The sequence below is a fragment of the Culicoides brevitarsis genome, chromosome 1 (genome assembly GCF_036172545.1).
Source record: "Culicoides brevitarsis isolate CSIRO-B50_1 chromosome 1, AGI_CSIRO_Cbre_v1, whole genome shotgun sequence".
Taxonomy (NCBI): Eukaryota; Metazoa; Arthropoda; class Insecta; order Diptera; family Ceratopogonidae; genus Culicoides; species Culicoides brevitarsis.
In genome coordinates this window covers 41,926,908-41,950,887 of record NC_087085.1, presented here as the reverse complement: position 1 = coordinate 41,950,887, position 23,980 = coordinate 41,926,908, and the positions used below count along the sequence as shown (strand labels likewise).

Here is a 23,980-nt window from a genome sequence, read left to right as displayed (position 1 = left end):
CGTTTGAATTAAATAATTTTTTGTTTTGAAAAAAAAATGAAAGTAGATGATTCATTTTTATTATTTTTTAGTTAGCGTTAAAAAAATGAAGCGCTCAGCTGTTGTCACATTTGTGTTTAATGATTTTATCTGCATTATTGACTGTGAAAAATTTGTGTTTCGTAAATTAAATTTTAAAAAATTTTGATAAAAAAAAAATAAAAAAAAAAAAAAAAAAAAAATAAATAAATAAAAAAAAAAAATAAAAAAAAATAATAATAATAAATAAATAAATAATAAAATAAATAAAAAATAAATAAAAATAAAAATAAAAAAAAATTTTTAAATATTTAAAAAAATAAATAAATGAATAAAAAAATAAAATATAAAAAAAAACTGATTGTTTTTTTATTCAAAAAAAAAAAAAAAAATAAAATAAATAAATTACATTATAAAAAATTTAAAAAAAATATGGTAAATAAATAAAATGAAAATTTTGGAAAATAAATTAAGGAATTACAAAATAAAAAATTAATAAAAAAAAAAAAAAAAAGCTTGATTTTTTGAAAATTTTTTTTCTTCAATATAAGAAAAGACAAAAATTAAAAAATATTTTTTTTAAACTGATTTAAACAAAAATTTAATATTTAAAAAATTCATGATAAAATTTAAAACATTTTTTTTAAATATTAAATTTTTGTTTAAATCTCTTTAAAAAAATATTTGTTAAATTATGTCTTTGTTAATTTATTTTAAATTTTATCTTGAATTTAATTTTTTTTAATATTAAAATATTTGATGGATAAATTTTTATAAAATAAATAACAAAATTATTTTTTAAAAATTTTTTGTTATCTAAATGATATTATTTTTTTCAAATTTTTATTTCATTAAATATGAAAGTAAATCCCAATGAGCAAAATAACATTATTAAAAATGTCAACTGGGTTAAAAAATTTTTTTCGCGCTAAAAATGATCTTTACAATGAAGATAACCTTAAAATCGAAGAAATCAAATTAATATTTTTTTTTAAAGAAAATTATTTATTTTAAAAATTATTTAAAAAAAAAAATCAAAATATAGAAATTAATCCAAAGTTTAAAAAATTGATAAAAAAAATTAAATTTCCAATTTTTTTGTAAATTTTTCAACCTGTGAGAAACAAATCTTCCTCATTATCCCATTAAATCGACAACAATAAACAAAATTTACGTCAGGTGCTGTTGAGATGGTCATCAATAACAAACAAATGAGCAAATCCTTCTCTCGAGAGAATAGAAAAAAAACTCATAGAAAGTAAATAAATAAAATGCAAAATTTCCTCTCGGGCTCATATTAATTGACAAAAAGCGAAAAAAAAATCTCCCGGGGGTCCTTCAACTTCCTTCCTATTTTTTCTCTTTTTGAAACGGAAAAGAAGCTTGATTACAACGGCAGCCAACTTTTTTTTTTGCATCTTCTTACTGCCTTTCTTATTTCAGGCACGTTTCTACTTGCTTTTACCTCCTGATCGGTATTCCTTACACTTTTTGTCAATAGAAAAAAAAATACTGAAAGAGAGACGAGGTAAAAAAAAAATGTAAATTGCATCGAGGAATAGTAGCTTACTGCTTATAAAATAACAATTTATGCCCTTTTTTGCATCCATTATGCAAATTTAGTTGCAGTGCGTCAGAGTTGGTGCATTTTTAAAGTGTTCTTCTCGTGTTTTGGACTGTTTTTTTTATCGTACCTTTCCAAGAAAACGGAGTTCTGGACAGATTTGAATCGCTTTTCTTGATCATTATTTACGAGTGTGAAAGGTTTCTGTTGATACGGAATTCAATTGAATTTACTTTTTTCCTTGTTATAGGATGAAATTAAGCATAAAATAGAGAAAAAAAAAGAGAATGTTATTTATAAACCGGTATTGGGTTGCATTGCTGCCTGTCATAGCTAACAGCGAACTACATTAACGTCACTTACGACAACGAACAAGCTACAAGACAAATGAACGAACCACACCTATATTCAGAGATTGAGTTTTGATATGCAAATGTGATAGTAGAGCACACAAGAAGGACTCTGTTGTCTATTATTATTATCGTCATACACACGGATCTACGTGCCGCTTGGTGTCGAGCTGCGCACGAGGAATGTGAAAGAGAATTTAGATGAAAAATGTTTTGATATTGTGATAGACAATATAAGAGACAATTTATCGTCTCCCATGGAAATAACTCTGTCGTCGTGACATGGGACGACATTTTAAAGGTGATAACTTTTAAAGCCAAAACAAAAAATTTTTTGAGGTTATTTAAAGAATTTTAAATTTTAAGATATTATAGATAAAACATTTTTTTTGGTATATTTAAAAAATTATCAGCTTTTAACTTATTTTATTAGAGCTGAAAGTATTAAATAACAAAAATTTGATGAAAAAATTATTATTTATGATCTGTTTCGATCAAATTCGTAAAATCCCAATGAGCAAGGAAGTATGAAGTCAAATGTTCATTGGGTTTTTAAAGATTTTTGCGCCAAAATTCTTTTCTTATTTTACAAATTTTACATTTTTATAAAATTTATATTTTTATATTAAAATTTATCATGTAAATTTTTTAATTTATTGCTCATTGGGACTCCTAACTCAAAATTATCAAATCTCAATATCATTTAACGAGATATTGGCGCCAAAACTGAATTTAAAGCGAAAATAATTTTTTTGTGATCAAATTAGCAAGATCTTTGCTCAGTGAGATCTAAAACTTCAATTTTGATCAGCTGATTGCTTAAATGCTCACTGGGATGCTGTCAATTTTCGCGCCAAAATTGAAATGGCAAACAAATGATAATAAACTCCACAAATGTAACCAAAACTCATTTAAAATAATAATTCAATGTCACAAAACGACATTTTAAAGTTGATAGATAGCTCTCAAACCAAAACCAAAGATTTTAATCAAATAATTAAAGTGAAAGGTTGACAGAAAATTGAAAAGTACCATCAATCTGTTTGGTTTTGCCCTTTTCTCAAAGTTTTTGAGTCAATATTGTATAGCCATTAATTAATCAAAACTCGTAATATCGAGGGTTTTAGAAAACTGACCTAAATAGACAAACTTTTCTCATTTATCTGTACCACAAATATTCTCTTCAGACTGATGCAAATAAACAATGACACGTATAGAGCCATAAAACCCATATGGAAAATCCAATAAATTATTCAATTTAAATTAATAAACTTGTAACGAGATTAAAAGATGCAAATCTCCCCTAAAATGCAACAATGTGCTGCAATTGAACAAAACCGCAAACACTTGAGTGAATCTCCCCATGATGGATGTGAACTTGATACCACTTTGCGACATGAAAAAGGGTTGTCACACGTAACTTTAAGCACATTGTTCGTCATGTTTGTAACAAAAGTATCGATTACAACTCGAACGAAGGAAAAAAACGAAAAAAAAACACGTTTTGTTAAAATAGGGATTTAGAACACGATAACACGTAACGCTATTAAATTGCTTCTTTTAATAAAAATTGGTTGGTTATTGCTCACAATAAACATGCGGCACGGTATTTGCGAAGCAGGAGGCGCTATAATGTGTTCCGGATCGCATAAAATATACAACAACGAAAAAAACACCTGTTGAAACATACATTTTGCGATAAACCAGGTACATACGACAATGATGAAAAAAAAATAATAATAATATAAATAAACAGCGAATAGATAATTTTGTGTCAGGTGTTTACAAAATATTATGTGTATGTGTGTTTAATAAATAACAATAAGGCAATATGGTGTTTATTGCATGAATGAACAAATGACGATTTCGTGGCGTATCGATTTCGTAAATGTTTGTCTTTGTTGCAGAGTTTTTATTATTTTGAACGGGAAATGAAAAATTTTTATTTTTTGAAATTCTAAAAAAATAATTTTGTTAAAAATTTAATTAAAATAAATATTATATTTTATTAAAAAATAATTTTATTTTTTTTTCAAATATTTTTAAATAAAAAATATTTAATGATTAAATTAATTAATTAAAAAATATTTATTTTTTTTGACATGAAATTAATAGGTATATTTTTTTTTAAATTTTAATAAAATTAAATAATTTTTATTTATTTAATTAATTTTATTAAAATTAATAGAAAATGTATTAAAAATCCGTAAATTGAAAAATTCAAAAATAAAAATATATTTTAGTTAAAATTTATTATCTTTTAATTATCTTAATATTTTTTTTAATTTTATTAAAAAATTAATTAAAATTAAAAAAAAATTTTTTTTTTAAATATTTTAAAAATAAAAAAAAAATATTCAAATTGAAAATTTAACAAAAATTTTTAAATTTATTATTTTAAAATTAAAAAATTGTACAAAAAATAATAATATTTTTTTTTATTTAAAACTTGAAAAAAATGCGGCTGAATTAAAAAAATATAAACTGTCAAGAAAGCAACATTTTTGTCACTTTATCATTCACGAATCGTTAATTCTTGACATTTTATCGTCTCATCTCGTCTAGCCTAAAAAAAAAGTACGAAACGAATCACATAAACAAGGAAAAAGTTCACGACACAAAGTAATCACGGAACATAACCCGTTAAATGTGCGAAAAAAAAGAACAAGAAAAGAAATTTATCCCTCGTTCATATTACTTTTTCATTTAAACTTTTATTTTCTTGATATTTTCTCGAAAACTTCTTCGAAGAGGAACAAAGGCACGTACAAAAAGTGTCTGGAGAACGGAAAAAAAGTTACGTTTCGCAACAAAATAGCACAAAAACAAGACAAAACGAGGATAACAAGATGTGCTGCAATAAAACTCTGAGGATTCGTTAAATACGTTGCATTCGTTTCAATTAAATTGCATAACATATTGTTTTTATCCGTTTCTGTCCTTCTTCGCTTTAACGAACAAAACGTGAGAAATTGCTCGTATCGATGATCTGATTGGCGAAAGGAAGAATTTTTTAAGAAATTATCTTGAAATTCGCACCTTTCAAGATAACTTCTTATAAAAATTATTCCTTTCGCCAATTTAGAGCATCGATATTCACACAATTAATGTCATTCAGTCGTTCAATTAAAAATTCCGTGAAGGCAAAAATCCTTTCCTTTTTTTCAAAAGCGATTAATGGGCAATTTACTGCAATGAATGCGAACAACGACAAACTATTAATATCATCCTCTCTTGAAAATCGCAGCATTTTTCTCACAATAGGCGGTCTACTCGTGTTACTCAGGCATGAACGGCGCTGCGTGAAAAAAGGGATTTTTTTTTCCGTAAGAGGATCGACGAGGAGAAAAAATGAATGGAAATTGAGTAGGAAGATGGAAAAAATAATGAAATGAATGGCAAAACTGATTTCAAGTTGATTTTTTAACGTGAAGTTGCAGTAATTGAAATGACGTTAAAAAATTTCTTGGAATCGTTATCTCTCGTCATAAATCGTTTCAAGGGAAAAATTTAGCATGCAAAATTGTTTAATAAAATTTAAATGAATTTTTTTTGCAGTAAAAATGATTCACTCAAGTACTAAAAAGTGCACTTTTGTCACATTTTACGAGGCGAAATAATTCATGACTCGTCTTATCTTATCAGTTTCTGACATTTTTTGACGTGTTTTGTGCTGATAATGATAGAAAATAATGAAAAAATCGATTTTATTGACGTTGAAGGTACATTAGACACAAAAAAAAACAGTTCGAACTATTTAAAAACTTGCCGTGGTTATCAAGTTCATTAAGTCCATTAGTTGGAATCAAACTGTTTACATGCTAAATTGATGCGATGAGGCTGTTACAAATGTTGAAAATGTTTTTTTGTGACTCAAAATAATTTTTAAGAAGAAAAAATTCTAAAAATTGGTTTCAAAAATTCAAAATTTTAATTATTATTTTAATTTTTTAAAAATTATTTTAAATTTAATTATTATTTTTTGTAAATTTTCTGTAAAAAATATAAAATATTCAAAAAAAAATCATAAAAAATTTATTTTAATTTTTTTAGGTACATTAATTTTAAATCTTTTTTTTTATTTATATTTTTAATAAATTTTAATTTCTAAATTTTTATAAAAAAAATTATAAATATTTTTAGAAATTTATTGTATACCAAATTTTGCTTTTTAAATATTTTAATATTTTTTTTTAAATTTGTTCACATGATGCTGAAAATTAAAAAGAAAATAAAAGAACAAAATTCAAAAATTTTTACCAAAAATATTTAAATTAAAAATAAATTTTAATTAAAATTTTAATTTCTTTATTTATTTTAATTAAATTTAAATAAAAAATAAATTTTAATTAAAATTTTATTTTTGTTAATTTATTTTAATTAAAAATAAAACTAATTTTTTTTTTACTAATTTTTTTTTCAAATTTATTTCGAAAAACAAGATTTTTAAAAAAATAATAATTTTTTAATGTTTTAATAATTTTTTTAAAAATTTTTTTTTTTTAATTTTTAAAAATTTATTTGTAAAAAAATATATTAAAATTTTAATTTTTTTAATTTTTCTACATTAAATATTTACTAAAATTTATCAAGTAAAAAAAATTAAGAAAAAATTTAAAATATTTTCAACTATTGTAACAGCCTAATTCGACTAAAACATTGACGCACAAGACAAATTTTCCCTCAAATGGTCGAATAACAAATTAATCGTTGGACAGAAAGAAGCTCGCTCACCCAAAAAATTACACGCATCAATAGTTCAAAGTAGCCTTCGAGGTAAATGTACGCAAAACGTGGCGTTACATTATTGATAGAGTGTGATTAAGAGTCCGCCATTCACACAAACAAGCAAAAAAAAACAAAGTTTGTGTTTGATTATCTCTTTAATTGTCTTGTTTGCCGAGTTTAAGTGGCTGGCTAAAGAAATTCAATTAAGGCGATTTTTTCTGCGTTGACCTTGAAGAGAGTGAGAAGCAATTTTTTCCTTTATTACACACAATTTATCACATTTATTGCCGGAAAATTCCGAAGCTGAGCATTAAGACAAAGATAAATATTATTAGAAAGCATGAAAAAAAGTAAAATAAAACAATTTACCATGAAATTGGATTGAGATACTTTTTCGTGTTTGTCTCAAAGTCTTTTTGATGTCTTTGTCGCTCTTTGCGTGAAATAAAATTTTTAAAAGTACAAAACAATTGCAAAAATCATGAATTGCACAGACACAATGAAACGTTAGAATTGTATAAAAAAAATTATAAATCAAATTTATTGGAGCATGATTTCTGTTGCTTTTAACATTCATTTGTAACTTAACAAGGTTTACAATCGGAGAAACAAAAAAAAAATACATTTCCAATAAGTACAACAAGAAATATTGACAAGGTCAGTAATTACTGCCCCTTTCGAAGACGTGTGGTTTGGTTTGATACGTCGGAGTTAATATATAAAATAAATATACAGGGCGTTCTAATAATTTTTTACTCTGAAAATTTTATGAGGAGTACAAATTTGTGAAATGAGGTGTACAAAAATGTGAAAAATTTGTTGATATGAGCTGAAATAAAAATTTTACACAAGAAAATGTTTCAAATGCTTAATCAATTTCAATGCTTAAAAGTAATTAAAATATGAGGAGTACAAATTAAATAATTAATTTTTTAAATTAAAAAATTATTAAATTTTGAGGAGTACAAAATTGTGAAAATAAAATTGTGATTTTTTTTTGTTTATAAGATGAAATATTAAAAAAAAATATTAACAAAAATTAAAGTAAATTTCAAAAATAAAATAAATAATTTAAAAATATTATTCAAATAAAATTTTTCTAAATTTTTGAATATTTGAAAATTAAAAAAATTATGAGGAGTACAAAAATGTAAAATAAATTGTAAGAAAATTGTCTATCAAAACAATTTAGATTCAGTAAATCAAAAAAGTTTAAAAAATTATTTAATTTTTAAAGATTTTTATACAAAAAATAGTTAATCCAATTATGAGGAGTACGAAATTGTGAAACTGAGTTACATATATATAAATGTAAAAATTCTTTCTAAAATTAAATAAAAAAAATTTAAGTGTCTATGGTTCAAGAATATTCTTTAAAATAAACTTTCAAATCGTAAAAAATTCCTCTAAGCTAACAGTATAAAACTTTGAGGAGTACAGAAATGTAAAAAATTCTTAATTTTGATATTTTACAATTTTTTTACGTAAAAGTTTTATAGAAAATATTTTTTAATTAAATAAAAAAAAAATAAATTTTTATTTAATTTTGAAAAATTAATTAAAAAACTTAAATAAATTCGAAAAAAAAATATTAAGGAGAATTAAATAGACTTCCCTGTACGTTGGTTTCAAACCAATTGAATTGCGGTTTTGTTATATTTTATTACTATTGCTTTATATAAAATAAAGCGTAAAGAAAAATAAAGTGATTTGATTAAAAAACATATCAAGCAGAACTGCAAAACAATTGTCTTTATTCGAAAACTTCGGGGCATTTATTACCCACACACGCATGCACACACACTCGCATTCAACTGTCTAACAAATCAATTAAAAAAAGCCGAACAAACTTTTCTGCTCCGAATTTCGTTTCCTACTTTGGTCAACATCATCCGCACAAAACTTCCATATGGGGACTTGCTAACACAAAACGGTCCATTATGGCGCGTGTGTGTGCGTAAGATACGAAATTTAGTGCTCAATTTAGATAACATGACTCTACGATTTTTTGATTATTATGTGTTATATCGACGAAAGAGCAGTGGCAGCAAAAAAATAAACTGTAATAAAAATAAACTGGTTAACTAAATTGAAAGGTCAAAATGTCAAGCATTTTTTATTGTTTTGTGGCGGCAACATTTTTTTTCTCTCTTTCTTCGTAATTTAAGACGATTGTTCGTTCATTAGGGACTTTCAGTCTTCATCAAACAAGATTTCGTGGAAATTTATTTTTATTTTTTTTTCTGAGATCTTCGCATGTGCGAAAGTCATTCAGAATTAAGTGCGAAGCAAAGTTTTGCAGCAAAAGCACTTAAATGATTTATTTAGTAGAACAAAAAAAAAATATTTCGAAATATTAATACAATCAGACGAAAGGAGTAGAGTTGATAAAAGTTTTGCCAACAATAATGTTATAAAATAAAATAAACTTTGTGTTTTTCTTGTAAATGTCAACTGCTTCGTAAAAATTCGAGAAGAGAAGAGAGACATTTATAGACAAGAAGACTAAATAAGAGATGAGAAAAGTGGGCCAACGACATGAGAAGAGACTGTGTTTAAAGTTTTTTATTGAATTTTTCTCATTACACACACTTTTTACCTTTTGAGAAATTTTTGAGAGTGAAATTGAATCATGGTGAAGTTGATCTTTTTGTGAAAAGTTGATATTTTTTTCAAGGGCTGTTAAAGAATTTTTAAAGTATTTTTTTTATTACAGTTATTGATGAAAATTTTTTAAAATTCGATATTTATTATTTTTCTAAAATAAAAAAAAAATTTAAATATGTTTTGTCTAAATTTGGAAGTTAAAGTCAAAAATAAATAATTTATTATTTTTTTAAAAAATAATTAATTAAAATTAAATTCTTTAATAAATATAAATAATAAATAATAATTAATAATAAATTTTTAATTATTTAAATTTAAAAATTTTAAGTTAAATTAATTAAATAAAAATTTTTAATAATTTAATTTATTTAATAAATTGAAAATTTTAATTTTTAATTAAATTAAATTAAATAAATTTTAATTTTTTTTTGATTAATTAAATATTGTTTTTTTTTAATGAAATTTGAAAAAAAAAAATTTAAAAAAATTAAATTTGAAAATTTATATTATTTAAAAATTTTAAATATTATTTTTTTTAAATGAAATTTAAAAATTATTTTTTTTTTTTAATTTGAAATTTTTTTATTAAAAAATATTTTTTAAAATTAAATTTAAATTTAAATTAATTTTTTTTTTAAATAATTTTTTAATTTAAAATATTTTAATTTTAATAAATTAAAAAATATTTTAAAATAATTTAAAAAAAAAATTAAAATAAAAATATCGTTAAATAATTTAAAATTTAATAAAAATATTAATTAAATTAAATTAATATTAATAATTTAAAAATTATTTATTTATTTTAAAAAATTTATCTATAAATTTATTTAATTAAAAAAAAAATAAAATAAATATTACAAAACAAAAATTCTTCACAAAACTCAATTTCAGATTCGTCACAGATATCAGAAACATTTTTTTTATTATTTATTTATTTTTTTTTTGAAAGGAATATTCATGTACCTCCGCGTTAGGCAATCAAAACCATCAAAATATTCCTTATAAGTTACCTTAAAAATATTCATGAGAGACTAATAAAAAATTATTGCTTATCTTTGTCATCTCTCAAAAAATAATAAAAAAAATGTTCGAAGACTCGTGAATCAAAACGTGACGGAAGGTGTGCTTACGTTGTTTATTATTAATGCCAAACTCCCGACTGTCTAACTTACATAACTGCTATTTTTAAATGTTATTTTATTGTTGTTTCTTATTAAACATCGACAAACAGTTAAATGCCAATTTTTATGAAATATGAAAGGCACATTGTCGAGATCAATAAATTTCTCAATATTTACATGAAACTGGGATTGCTGCGAGACGCCCCCTTTTTTGTGTGTAAAACGTCGGATGATCTAGTGACCTTTTAATTCGGCATTTAAATTTGCACCAAATCATCCTAAATACCACATAAATCTATATTTATTTTTTGTGTCTGGCTCGAAAGTGAGAACGATGCACCGAGCACAGAAAAAAATGAGATAAATTTATTTAGAAACATAGTTTGCCTCTAATTCCCTGATCATGGACCGAATATTGAAGAGGGTTCGGAAAAATTTTTTTGTCGATAAAAATAGAAGGCGAAAGATGTTTTCAACCCTTGTCTGTTGGCAGCTGTTGAAATACCTCAGACAACATCAGAAAAGCAGCAAAAAATGAGTAAATTGCAAGGTTAACAGACGACGTCGTTCTCTCTGCCTCGAAAAATAAGCCAATTTACTCGTGCGCTTCTTTTTCTCTCCCGTTGCAACGTCTCGCATGTGAAAAATGTGCAAGGTAAATGTTTGAAGATGTCTTTCTCGGGGAATATTTTGATGTATATTTTTACGGCATACCCGACATAAATTTCATTCAACTCGAGAAATTATTATTTTTATAAACATTCGTGATGCACTTATGCGAGGGAATTGTGACAAACATGCACGAAAAGGTGAAAAGTGACACTCAAATAGACAGGAGTACATTTAAATGTTTCATTCTCATCTCTGAGTCGTTCCATATCTCTCTTATGCAAGTTCAAGTAAATATGATGCAAAAATGTTTGCAAGTTTTTATTTTTTGTTACCTGTCGCATTATGAGTATTGAATAAATAATAAAATTGTGTGAGAATGTTCGAGATGACAACAGAGAAACTTTCGAGTCAATTTAAATTCCAAGTCCAAAGTTTCGGAGAATGAGTTAGAGAATGACTTTCAAGTTATGAGAAGATTTCCTGTTTGAGCGCAGAGGAAAAACTTATTTTATTTTAATTTGATGGAAATTTTCCTTTATTGAAGAGTTGCTGAGACACAATGACGTTTATGGAGCGTATCAAAAAGTTTACTTTGAAAACAATATTGAGTAAAGGAAAGTTGATTAAAAAACGTGAACAATTAATGTCTTAACTTTTAATTGAATTAAAACAATTATTGAGAGATGGAAAATTTAATTTTCTTAAAGTTTTATTTTTTTTTTACTTTAAATTTTTAATTTTTTTTAATGAAAAATTCAGCTCAAAATAAATAAAAAATTTAATCTTTCGAAAATTTTTTTTTATTAATTTTTTTTTTGAAAATTATTGAAATTAAAAAAAAATATTTTGTTAATAATTTTTAAATTTTTTTAAAATTTAAAAGTTTCAGAAAATTAATTATTCGAAAATGCAAAAAATTATCATATTTTTCAAATTATATGTTTTTTTTATTATTTTGAAAAAAAAAATTAAGTTCAATAATTAATTTAATTGAATAAACTTATTTAATTTTTTTTTCTTTTAAAATTATATTAATTTATTTAAAATTTTTGAAAATGATTAAAATAAATAAAATTTGTTTTAATTTTATTTAAATAATAAAATTGAAATTAATTATTGATATTAAAATAAATTTCTTTGGATTTTTTTAAATTTTATTTTTATAAATTTTTGTGTAGTTTTGTACTTCAATAAAAAAAATTAAATTAAAAATAAATTAATTAACTAAAAAAAAAAAAATAAAAAATGGAAAATATTAAAAAAAAAAAAAAAAATTTAAAAATTTTTTAAAATATTTTTTAAATATTTTTTCAATTTTACATGATTTTTTTTTTATTATATTTTATTTCTTTTTTTTTGAATTTATTACTTTTTCATTCAAAGATTTAAAAAAATAAAGAAAAAAAAGAAAATAAAATAAATTAAATAGAATAAAAATAAAATTTAGTACTACAATTATTTTTTATGTGAATTTTTCTTTAACTAAAAAAAATGAGTAAATAAAACAAAAATGAATAAATTAATAAAATAAAATAAAATATATTAAAAAAAATAAATTATTAAAAATTACTTTGAAATTTTAATTTTCTGTATAAAATAATCATCAAATATTAATTTTTCGCAATTAATTGACATTTTTTAAAAATTTAATATTCTTCTTTCAAAAAATAAATTCATTAAATTACTTTAAAATTTCATCCAACTAATTTATTCCCATTTAAAAGCGTTTATTGCCTTGCCCCATATTTAAACTTTAACAAATTTTCATCAAAATTAAAGATTTCCCCAAAAAACGCCACAAACAAACACACAAAATTACAGCAAATAATAACCCTTTTAACATTCACTCATTACTTATTTATACGAACATTTGGCTTTAAAAGTATCTACCGGACAACACAATTCAATATTCATGGGAAGAAGAAACGTTTGCCCGTAACATTTTAGCTAAAATTAGATTTTTGTCGGATTTTTGTGTCATTCATTAAATATCGATTTCAAATGAGGACAAAAAATGGGAGGAAATGAAGGAAATTCACCGAAAAAGGGAAAACAGACAGAAAACAATCAGAAAAAAGGTCACAATGTTAAAAGAGGTTAATCATTTATTTTATCGTTATTTTTATATAAATATTGCCTTTACGGTCAAAAATTGTGCGAAATCCGTTTGATTTCACACAGCAAAAGAGAAAAAAAATGGATTTTGTCAAGTGAATAATTAGTCCCTTTTTGTGAAACAAGTGGCATAATAATCCAAAAATTTTTTGGTAACCGGATGTTCGAGAAATTATTTCTCCTATGATTTATTTTAATTGAATCGCTTCCATGGGAACGGTCAAGAAATTGCTCGACATCAACTACAGCTGCGACAAATACACGTGTAACAATATATTATTTTAAATCATATTAAATGTCGTCCCATTTTTCCATCTTTTTCTGCTGAAATTCGCTCAAATTGTCATGAAAAAAGACCTTTTTCGAGGCACATCATGGAAAAAGTGTCTCCTTTTATGTCTTCTTATCTTTTCTACCTTTCCGCCTTATCTTAATCAAAAACTTGTCTTTCGCACTGCCGAGGAAAGAAGCAATCCCTTCCTCATATTACCTGACAAGAATATTAATGTTTAATAATATAAATCAAGAATCTCCTTTTCTCTCGTTTTTTTTTTATTTTCTCCGCTGTGTCTCTCTAAAGTGCTTCACTTAATAAAATGAAATAAAATAAAATTTAAACTCATATTTGTTGGACCATTTTTTTGATGAAATGTGAGCCGAGCACATAAAAAAAGGGAATTTAATGGAAAAAGGACATCGTTAAGGCAATTTTAGTTACTCCGGGGAGCCCCATGATTTTTTTACGGAATTTTTCTTTATTGATGCCAAAAACAGAACTTTAAATATTGATTGAGAATTTTTTTTCCTGAAAGTTGCGGAAAAATAAAAAACAAATATTTTTTTCAAGTGCGAATTTCGATAATTTTCATTAAAAAATATTTAAAATTATTTTTATTTTAAATTTAATAATAATATTAAAAAATATTTTAAAAAAATTAAAAATAATTTTTAAATTAATTTGATTAAAATTAAATAAAATAAAAAAAAATAAATTTATTTTAAATTAAAAAATTAATTAATAATATTAATTCTTATTATTAAAAAACAAAATAATAGAATTTTAAATAAATTTATAATTTTTTAAATTTAATTGAATTTTTATTATTTTTTTTAATAAATATTAAGAATTTTTTCCTTTTTTTGATTTTTCAGGAGTTTGCAGGAAAATAAAAATTATTTTTTTAATAAATTTATTTTTTTTTATCAAACTTTTATTAAAATTTTAAAAATTATTTTTTTTTATAAAATTTATAAATAAATAAAAATTTATTTTTAGAAATTTTTTCAAATTTTAATTAAATATTTGATAAAAAAATTAAATTTATTAAAAAAAATAATTTTTATTTTATTTTTTATTTTCCCGCAACTTTCTGAGAAAAATTACAAAAAAAGGAAAAAACAGAAAATTATGCCTTGCGGCATATTTTTCTTTTATGTTCTTACATTGTTCGTCGTCGTCTGATAAAATTCTACAAGAAAAAAAAGTTAAATCTTAATTTGATTATGCAAATGGCTTTTTTCTGGAATAACAGGAGTAGTAGCAAGAAAATTGAAAAGCAAACATCCATCCAGACTTATTCCTGAAAAAAAGCTAAAAAAAATATTGGTAGCTATTTCCGTTGCGTGTTCTTTTGAGCAGCCATAAGAAAACATAAATCGATAAATTTTCCAATAAATTGACGTTGACGGCGTTTCTTTAGTATAAAATGAAATATTTTTCAATAAATATAATTTAAATAAGAAGAAAATGTAATAAAAATGCAAAAAAAAAGACAATTTTTGTTCTATTTTTGCCGTTCGAGCGTGCATAAAAAGCAAAAAAAAAAACGGGAAGTGAGTGAGAATAAAGGATCGAAACAAGAGCAAGCCATTAATACCATTTATGTCGAGAAGGTGACGAAGGGAAAATCGAATAAAAGAAAAACGAGCAAATTTTTACTCCGCAGCACAAATTTGTATCGCTTAAAGAAAAAAGAATCATGGATATTGATTTGAACGACGAAGAAGAAGAGACACACAGAAGACGGATGAATTGATCCATTCATCACGTTTAGCATAGACAAAAAAAAATCAAATTATTTCGAAAATTGAGGAAATTAATGTTTTTAAAAATTGTCTATTCAAATTTTTTTTTAAGAAATTAAATTAGAGAACAAAATGTAGAAAATTTTCGTTTGAAGAAAATTTGAAGAAATTTTAAAGTAAAAAAAAAATTAATGAAAATGATATTTTTTATATTAAACCACGTGACTTATTTAACCACGTGACCTATTAATATCAATATAAATTTTGATTTTTTGTCCCAATGCAAATTTATAATTTTCTTTTTAACTCATTTACCATTTTTTTACTTAAATCGATTTTTAGTTTTTGTTATAAAACTCACTTTTAAATATTTTTTAACCACGTGACCTTCATTTTTATCTGATTTCAACAAATTAAAATAAATTCTGAAATTTTATTTCAGAACATATTTTTATTTTTTATCTTAATTCAGTTTGCAATTTTTTACTCAATTCAAATTTATAATTTTGATCTCAATTAAGTTTTCAAAATTTTTTAACCACGTGACCTATATTTGAATTTTTCTTTAAAATGCAGTATAAAAAACAAACAAATTATTGCCAAAAGATAAATAATTTTTCTTTTATCTCAAATCTTGACTTTTAGTACAAATCACTTCCAACAGAAGAAAAATCTACCGGAAATTTATCTTTTCGTACATTAAGATGGATTAACAAAACAAATGTGAAGAGATTAACGAAAGGATATAAAAAATTATAAGCTTGATTTAGAGCCATTTTATTTCATTAGTTTTTAACTCTTCAAGGCAAACTCCAGATAAAATCCCTATTTTTCGCAAAGAGGAAGTAAATAAATAAAAGACGAAGTAATAATAAAAATATGCTCCATCTTCATTACTTCTGAAAAATAAATTAATGAGGTCAGTTAAGTGTTTTTTCTCCTTTTTCGTCTTCTATAAAATCTTCTATAAAATATCACGCAATTACTTGAACGGAACTTTATAATATTTTTTTTGCACTCTAACTGATAATAATGAGCAATAAAAAGGCGAGTCTTGATAAAAATGGAGATAATCTTAGCCAGATCCATTAACGTCGCTTTTTTTTAATAAATGCCGCAAATAAATTTTTTCCTTTTAATTTTCCTCCATGCTGTTTTACGCAGTGAATTTTTTTTCTCTTGTTAATTTGTCAAACGATGAAAATTTTCCGAGAAAAGCTTGAAGCGCAATCATTTGAAAAAGTTTTTTTTTTTTGTAGATCCATTGAAAGTTTGTGTGACAATTCTTCGGGTATTTTGACGCAAAATTATTGTGGCAAAGTAGTGTGAGACAAAACCGCAATTTAAACATTAATCTAATAATGCACACATTTAACTTTATTATGTCACTAATCTACGAAGCAGATGATACTATTTTTCGTATAAACAAGCAAGAGAAAGATACAGGCAAGGCAGGATGTCATTAGAAAAGAGAGTATAATAAAAGTTTTTGTGTCTCTGGAAATCTTCTCTTGCTCTTTAAAATGTATCTGTGACATCAAATTTTACCATTGGCTTTTAAGTTTTTCTGTCTTGTGGCAAGAAAATGGATTATTTTTCATTTTCTTTAAATATAAAGTGAATTTGAGCTTTTTTATAAAGCAAAAATATTAAATTCGTAATTTTCGAAAATACTACATATTGGAAAGGATTGAGCTAGGAAGCTAAAATTTTGTGTGCAAGCTTACTTTAGTAAATAACTAATATGTACCAAATTTCAGCTTGATTGGAGTTCATAAAACCTAATTTTCAGCAACTTTTATATTTTGAGGTTATCTTCAATATTCGTTATTTCAGTTTTTTGGCATTCTTTCTTTAAAATTAGTTTGAAATTATTCTAATTTTACTTTTAGAAGAGATCAAAATTGTCAAAAAGTTTTCTTTAATTCATAAGTTTCTCTTGTTTTAACTCCATAGAGCAACAACACTCCATACAAAAGACATAACCACAAAATTAAGTAGTAAACTTTCACACAGCAATGTAAAGATATTTAGATGTTGAGCAATTTTTTGTGCTCCAGATACATTTTCTTCTCATTCACGGCACTACTTGTACTTTCTTCGAAGACAATAGAAATTCTGTGACAAAAGTTTTTGGTACTACTTCGTAATTGTACTAACCACTGAAAAGCCTTAAATCCAATTATGACTTCTCTCTCGGTACGTCGTCTTCCTTGTTGGATAAATCGCAGACAACACTAACGAGGAAATTCAATTGAATTCCGAAAATATGTGTGACTACCAAGTTTTACCTTTAACGAGAAAAAGTACTTGGGAAGTGCAAAATTCTGTCTAATCCACAGGAATTTGGCAAGAGATGAGTAGAAACTGATGGATAAATAACAAGATTTTAGCTTGAACGTAAATAGAGACAGAAGGAGGACGATAATAAATTAAATTAGAAATTGAACATAAGAGAGAGAGATAAATTTGAGTTTAAATGCTTTGTTTTTGCATTTTATTACAGCTGAGTAGTTCCATGAATATTTACTTAATGATATTAAAATTTATCTCGATTGGATTTTTTTTTGCTTCGAGTACATTTCAAGTACATTCAAAACATGTTAAATTAAATGACTTTCCCACTGCATTAAAGTTTTCTGACCAGTTCGATATGACATTAGAATCAAAAAGTTTTCTCGATGAATATCTTATGTGAGTTGTTCGGCTTGAATTTGAACAAAGTTTGTAACGAAAAAGTAAAAGTTTGGATAAACTTTGTGTTACACTAGTTTTGTGGGAGTTTTCTTAACGATTCATTGGAAAAAGGACATTATAATAATAAACTTTCTGTCTCGATAGAACTTTTAAAAATCGATGTTAATAAAAATTATTTTTTTTCTTTCTATTTTTAGGTAAGCCATTGATTTTAAGACTCAAGCTTTTAAGTAGTAAGTACTTCAGTAATTTATTTATTTAAGAAAAATGTGAGCAGATGTTTTTCGCATTCATTTCCCGGAACATCTTCTAATGCAAATTAAGCCAATTCATTCTGCCAAAATGTCTCTGCGGAAATTTATCCCCCAATAATGTCATACAAGATACGAAGTGATACGAAGGAAATGGAAAATTTTGGCAGGTATATGACAAGCGATATATTTTATATAAGAGGGGAGACATTTTTTTTTTGTCTCAAATGTATCAGATCAGTTTCAACTGTTTTTCCGAGTATTTAGCTTGTCATGTAGCGATATCACGCGGTTGTCATCGCGGTGTCTTATAATTGAATCAAAAAATACGAATAAAACAATAAAAATGTAAGACATAAAAAAAGTTCGATTGAATTTTTATTGATTGTCAATGCAGGGTTGGAAAAATGGCGCCAAAAATATTAAAGATCAGATCTTGAGATCGTTTTTTTTTGTTTTAGATATGATTAAGGTTTTATTAAAAATTTCATTCAACAAAAATTATTTATCTTTCAGATCTCGTAAAATTCGAATTAACTTCTATTCTTTAGATCATTTTTTCTGAGATCTAAAGCCTGATCATGAGTTTTTGAAAAGCATACATATTTGAAAGGATTCAGCTAGCAAGCTGTAATTTTGTGTGTTATTTTATTTTATTAAATAACTAATATATACAAAATTTTAGCTTGATTGGCTTTCAATAATCCTAATTTTCAGCAACTTGTAAGTTTGAGGTTATCTTCAATTTTCGTTATTTGAGTTTTATTACATTTTTTGTTTAAATTGTTGGAAATTATTCTTATTTTACTTTTAAGAGATCAAATTAAAGATTATAATCTTTATTAAAAAATTATTAAACGATCTGTGGTTTTGATCAGCTGATCATTTAAGATCTAATTCCAACCCTGCTTGCCAAAAGCAATTTATCGTAAAAAAATAATTAAAATTCCCTCTGTAAAATTTTGTTTCAATTTCAATAAATTATTTATTCCTCGAACAAATGTAAAAACATACATACCACAATGAACACTTTTTTGTATGTAAAAAATATGATAAAAGGCAAAAACAGAGAGAAAATGGATGGAAGACAAAAATTTTCTTTTATTTTATTACAATGTGTCTCATGTATGTCTTCCTTCTCATATTTCTCCAATAATTTGTTGTAGCAGAAAAAAGTCTGCCTTCGTGTAACAGGATGTCATATGTGATGCCATTGCAATAATAATACACCTTTCTTCCATAATAAAATAGGGAAACGTATGATCTCGTTATTTTTGTGCAAAAAACGAAAGGTATCTCTCGTGTGTAGGCGAATCCTTTTTACAAAGGTACCTTTACTTTATTTTATTATATTTTCTATTTTCTATTGAGCGAAATGTTTGTGCACGAAAGAAGAGCCTCTCTCCTCAGATGTTGTTTTATTTATGGATGTCTTAGAAAAACTTGCAGGAGGAAACGAGAGCTTTGCAAATATTTGATGGTGTTCAGAGAAGAAACAAATTGCATAAAAATAATAATAATAAAATGGAATCAGAATGTGCGTTGCCATAAAACTTAAGATCGTAGACGGAAGAAAATTGATTCAACAAAAGTTCCTATAAGAGGCTTTACGAGCGTTCAAAACCAGAACTTTTCTAATGAAAAAACTTTTGATTTATTTAACGCATAAAAGCATTTTTATGGTAAAATTCATTAAATTTACGTTCAATTTTTACTTCATTCAGAGAAAAATGCTTTTCAGGATCAAATTTTAGAGAAATTTCATGAAAATTTGCCTCTGACGACAAATTTCCCCTTTTGAGTAAAAATCTTTAAAGCCCCAAAATCCCTTTAAGTCTATCAAAAATATTAACTCCATATTTTTTTCCTCCCTTGCAACTTCATTGGATGCTCATTTCATAAAATAATATAGAAAAAAATAACATCTAAAGCAAACAATATTTCCCGTGTGTTTGCATTCCTCTCACAAATTACTTTTTTACGCACCGTAACCGCACAAACGGCTCAAAAAGAGAGAGAGACGACAACTTATTAGACATATTTAATACAAATATTTATATTACTTTCACGTTGCATGTGCACAAAATGGACCAAATTACTTGTAAATATTTTTCGTTTTATATTAAAAGCTGAAGAAAAAAAAAGTAGGGAGAAAATCCGTCTTTTGTTCGGCTTTGTATGGGAATGACATGAAAGAGACACACATGCACAGACGAAAAAAAAATATAAAAAGGGGAACCTTGACTTTACATTCGCCCATTTTTCACACAGAAGACGATAAAGGAGCTCTTACGAGATAAAGTATGGGTTGTGTGAAGAAGAAAAAGAGAGAAGAAAAATCGATATACATTATTATTTAATTTTATTTGCAAGTGCATTGGGGTGAAAATTCATCTATTATATTTATTTATTGCGAATACCAGAAGGAATTCCAAAATGGTCTGACGTTAAAAAAAAAAGAAAAAGGAAAACAAGATTCTGTTACTGAAGAAAATGAAGAAATATGCGGCTTTTCGTTGGTATAGAATATTTTTTTTCACAAATTTTAGACAAATTTCACATTTTTATACTCCTCATAATTCATTAAAATTTTTTTCAACTCAATTTTTTTCAACTCATTTTGTCTCCATAATACTTAAATTTCACATTTTCTTACTCCTCAAAAATAAAAAAAAAATCCAATTTTTTATATATCTTTGAAATTTTTTCCATCAACTCATTTTTGTAATCCTTTCTTCACATTTTTGTAATTCTCAATTGACAATTTCGTACTCCTCATGCCTAGAAAATTTTTTTCATCAGTCATTTTTCGAAGGAATACAAAATTGTTAACTGAGAAATACAAAAATGTGAAGAGAGGAGTACAGAAATGAGTTGATGGAAAAAATTTCGATGATTTATATAAAAAATTGGATTTTTTTTAGTTTTGAGGAGTAAGAAAATGTGAAATTTGAAGAAAAATGTACGAAATGACGAATATTTGTTTATATTTTGATATTTATGTTCAGTTTTTATCAAAATTTTAACATTTATGTACTCCTCATTTCACATTTTGATACTCCTCATAGCTTCAAATTCATTTTAAAGTTATTTTTATCTTTAAAATAACTTCTTTAGCTAATTTTTCTTCGAAATCCGATAAAAAAAGGACGAACTTTTGCACGTGTAAAAAAATTTTCCCTTCATCGATCAATTTGTGCATTTCGCGCGTGGCAAATTAATAAATTTTAATTAATGAACGACTCCAAGAGGTACGCGTTAAATTTAATTTTCGAATCCGCAAGAGAGACGAAGACTTACTGACAGCTTTTATTATTTAATCAAGGTAAAAATTGACGTTTCTCCAAACGAAAAACGTAATTTTCCATGATTTATTGTCGTTTTTTCCTCTTCCATTCATCTCTCATCTCTCGGATTTTCATTCAAAAATTTTACCTTTTTACCGAAAAAACTTGATTTATGGTGTGAAAAAGATATCTTTGTCTTGTCTCTTGTCTTGTCAACAAACAAACACAAACATGCCCGGAGTGAAAAATCATTCTCAACTTCTCACGTTTCTATTTCGGAAACATTTTCTTTTTGTTTCACCAAAAAATTAAATTAATTAAAAAATACGAGCACTCATAAAATTTTAACATCTGTCGACATCTGAGTTTTCCTTCGTAGTTGCGTATTGAATATCATTTATTTGCCGCGTTGAGACGAAAACAAGATGAAAATTCCGAGAGTGCTATTTTTAGAGATGGAAACAACTTTTTTTTTGTTCTTTCTTTCGGAGCAATAAAAATAATCATCATCCATTTGTCAGCACCGTTCGAAAATATGATAAATGTTGACTTTGATGTAGAAATTCAGGGTTCGGAAAAGTCGAACGTGACATGATTAACTTTTTCCGTGGAACATCCGGTCCTGCTTTGTATCACAGAGTAAGCTAAAAGAAAAAGAAAAAAAGATAAATATCGAAAATTGTGTGAAAAAAACGTCTAATTTATGTCTTCATTCATTAAATTTGTGATATTCGAGATTAGTTCAAAAGAATCATTTTTGTGGTTTTTTTTCTTATTTCAACATCTGGCAATTTTTATGATTAGTTGTTTTTTTTTAATTTTATAAAATTTAAGTCAGCAAAAAAAATTTAAATTTAAAAAAAAAATTGAACGTTTTAATCCCGTTAGAGACCCTTATTAACCTTAATCAAATTAACACGTCGTTTTTTCATTGTTTTCCTTTTCTACAAAAATTTCCTTTTAAACAAAAGAGCAAACATGGAAAATTTTTACATCCAGTTCTGTTAAAAGAAGAGGTTAAAATTTATGCCATCAAGAACAGATTAAGCACGTTGAGAGAGGTAACGGAGATATTTTAACGAAGATATTGTTTGCTAATCCAACTAAAGCCATAAATGTTCCGCTCGCTGATATCCTGCGATAAATTAAATTGTAGAAGATAATGATTATTATTATTATTATAGACCAAGAGATACCTGCTGCCTTCATCGTGAAGAATCGTGCTTGAAAAGGTGAAATATGTCTTGTGAGGTTGAAGTCGGTTCTTTTAGTTTAAAGCCAATATTTATTGTTTTCATTTTAGTATTATTTTTTTTTGCATATGTGTTTAAAGTTTAAAGATGTAGAACAAATTTTTGATGAGCTTAGAGTTGTTTGAAACATTTTGAAATAATATTGCTAAAAGTTATTTCATGGAAACTTGTAATCTCTTGAAATATTTTTAAAACATCTTTTATTAGTTATTATTTTATGCAAAATTTTTTTTAAAGCTACATTTCAATAAAATAATAATTGTTCATTAAAATTGAATTTCAAATATTTTTTAAAAATGGCGGGAAAATTTTTAAATGATCATAACTAACGATCAGTTGATCATGATTTTTTATTATTTTATTTATTTTGTTTTTTTTTTGTATGAAAAATATTATTTGACAAATTAAAAAAAAAAATTAAGTAAAATAATTAATAAAATATTTAAAAATTGAAATAACCTCAAATTTTCACATTTTTGTACTCCTCATGATCAACTGATCGTAAGTTCAGATCATTTAAAAATTTCCCGCCATTATTAAAAATTACTTTAAATTCAATTTTATTGAAAAACTATTATTTTATTGCAAAGTAGACTTAAAAATACTTTTTTTTTGCAAAAATCAATAGAAATACTTTTTAGGAAAAAAAAATTGAATTTTAAAAGATTATTGTATTAAAAATTATATAATAAATTAATTTAAAATAATTAATATAAAAAATTAAAAAATAAAATAATAAAATAATTAAAATTAATTATTAAAAAAATATTTTTATAAAATTATTTTTTTAAATTTTAAATTTTATTCAAGTTCAAGTGAAAATCAAGTTCATATTCTATTTATTTTTTTCCAATTTTTTTTTATTTTATTAATTAAAATAATAATTAGATAAAAATAAAAATTTAAAAATTAAATTAACTTGCAAAAAATTTATTTTTATTTTTTTTTTTATTTTTTTTATTGTAAAAAAATATTTTTTTTAAATATTTAAAGCCTCTTAACAATTTTCTTCATAATAATTTTAAAATTCTCTTCGGAATTTTTCCTTTTTATCGATTGATCCTCTTAAATAGCTCTTTCATACAAAATTTTCTTATTATTATTATTTCAAACACTTCAATAATTCAGGTTGTCATTTTCGAAGAAAACATGAACAAATAATAATTTTCCGAGAACTAACAAATGTATTGTCGTTGTTGTCCTGGAAACGCCTCTCATTAAAATCACTTTCAATTTACGCTTCACCAAAGGTCTAACAGAAACATGTATCATTAACAATTTTTGTGCGGTTTTCCCTCAAATTCTCGAGAAATCTTTTCTTCGTTTTACGCACGTGCGTTTGATCTACGGAC

The 23,980-nt window shown here is 24.6% G+C and overlaps 1 protein-coding gene across 2 annotated transcripts in view; it reads left to right on the top strand.

Annotated features, from left to right (window-relative positions):
* Positions 1-23,980, top strand: part of LOC134827863 (furin-like protease 1) — a 107,544-nt gene that overhangs the window by 26,689 nt on the left and 56,875 nt on the right. The window lies entirely within an intron of this gene.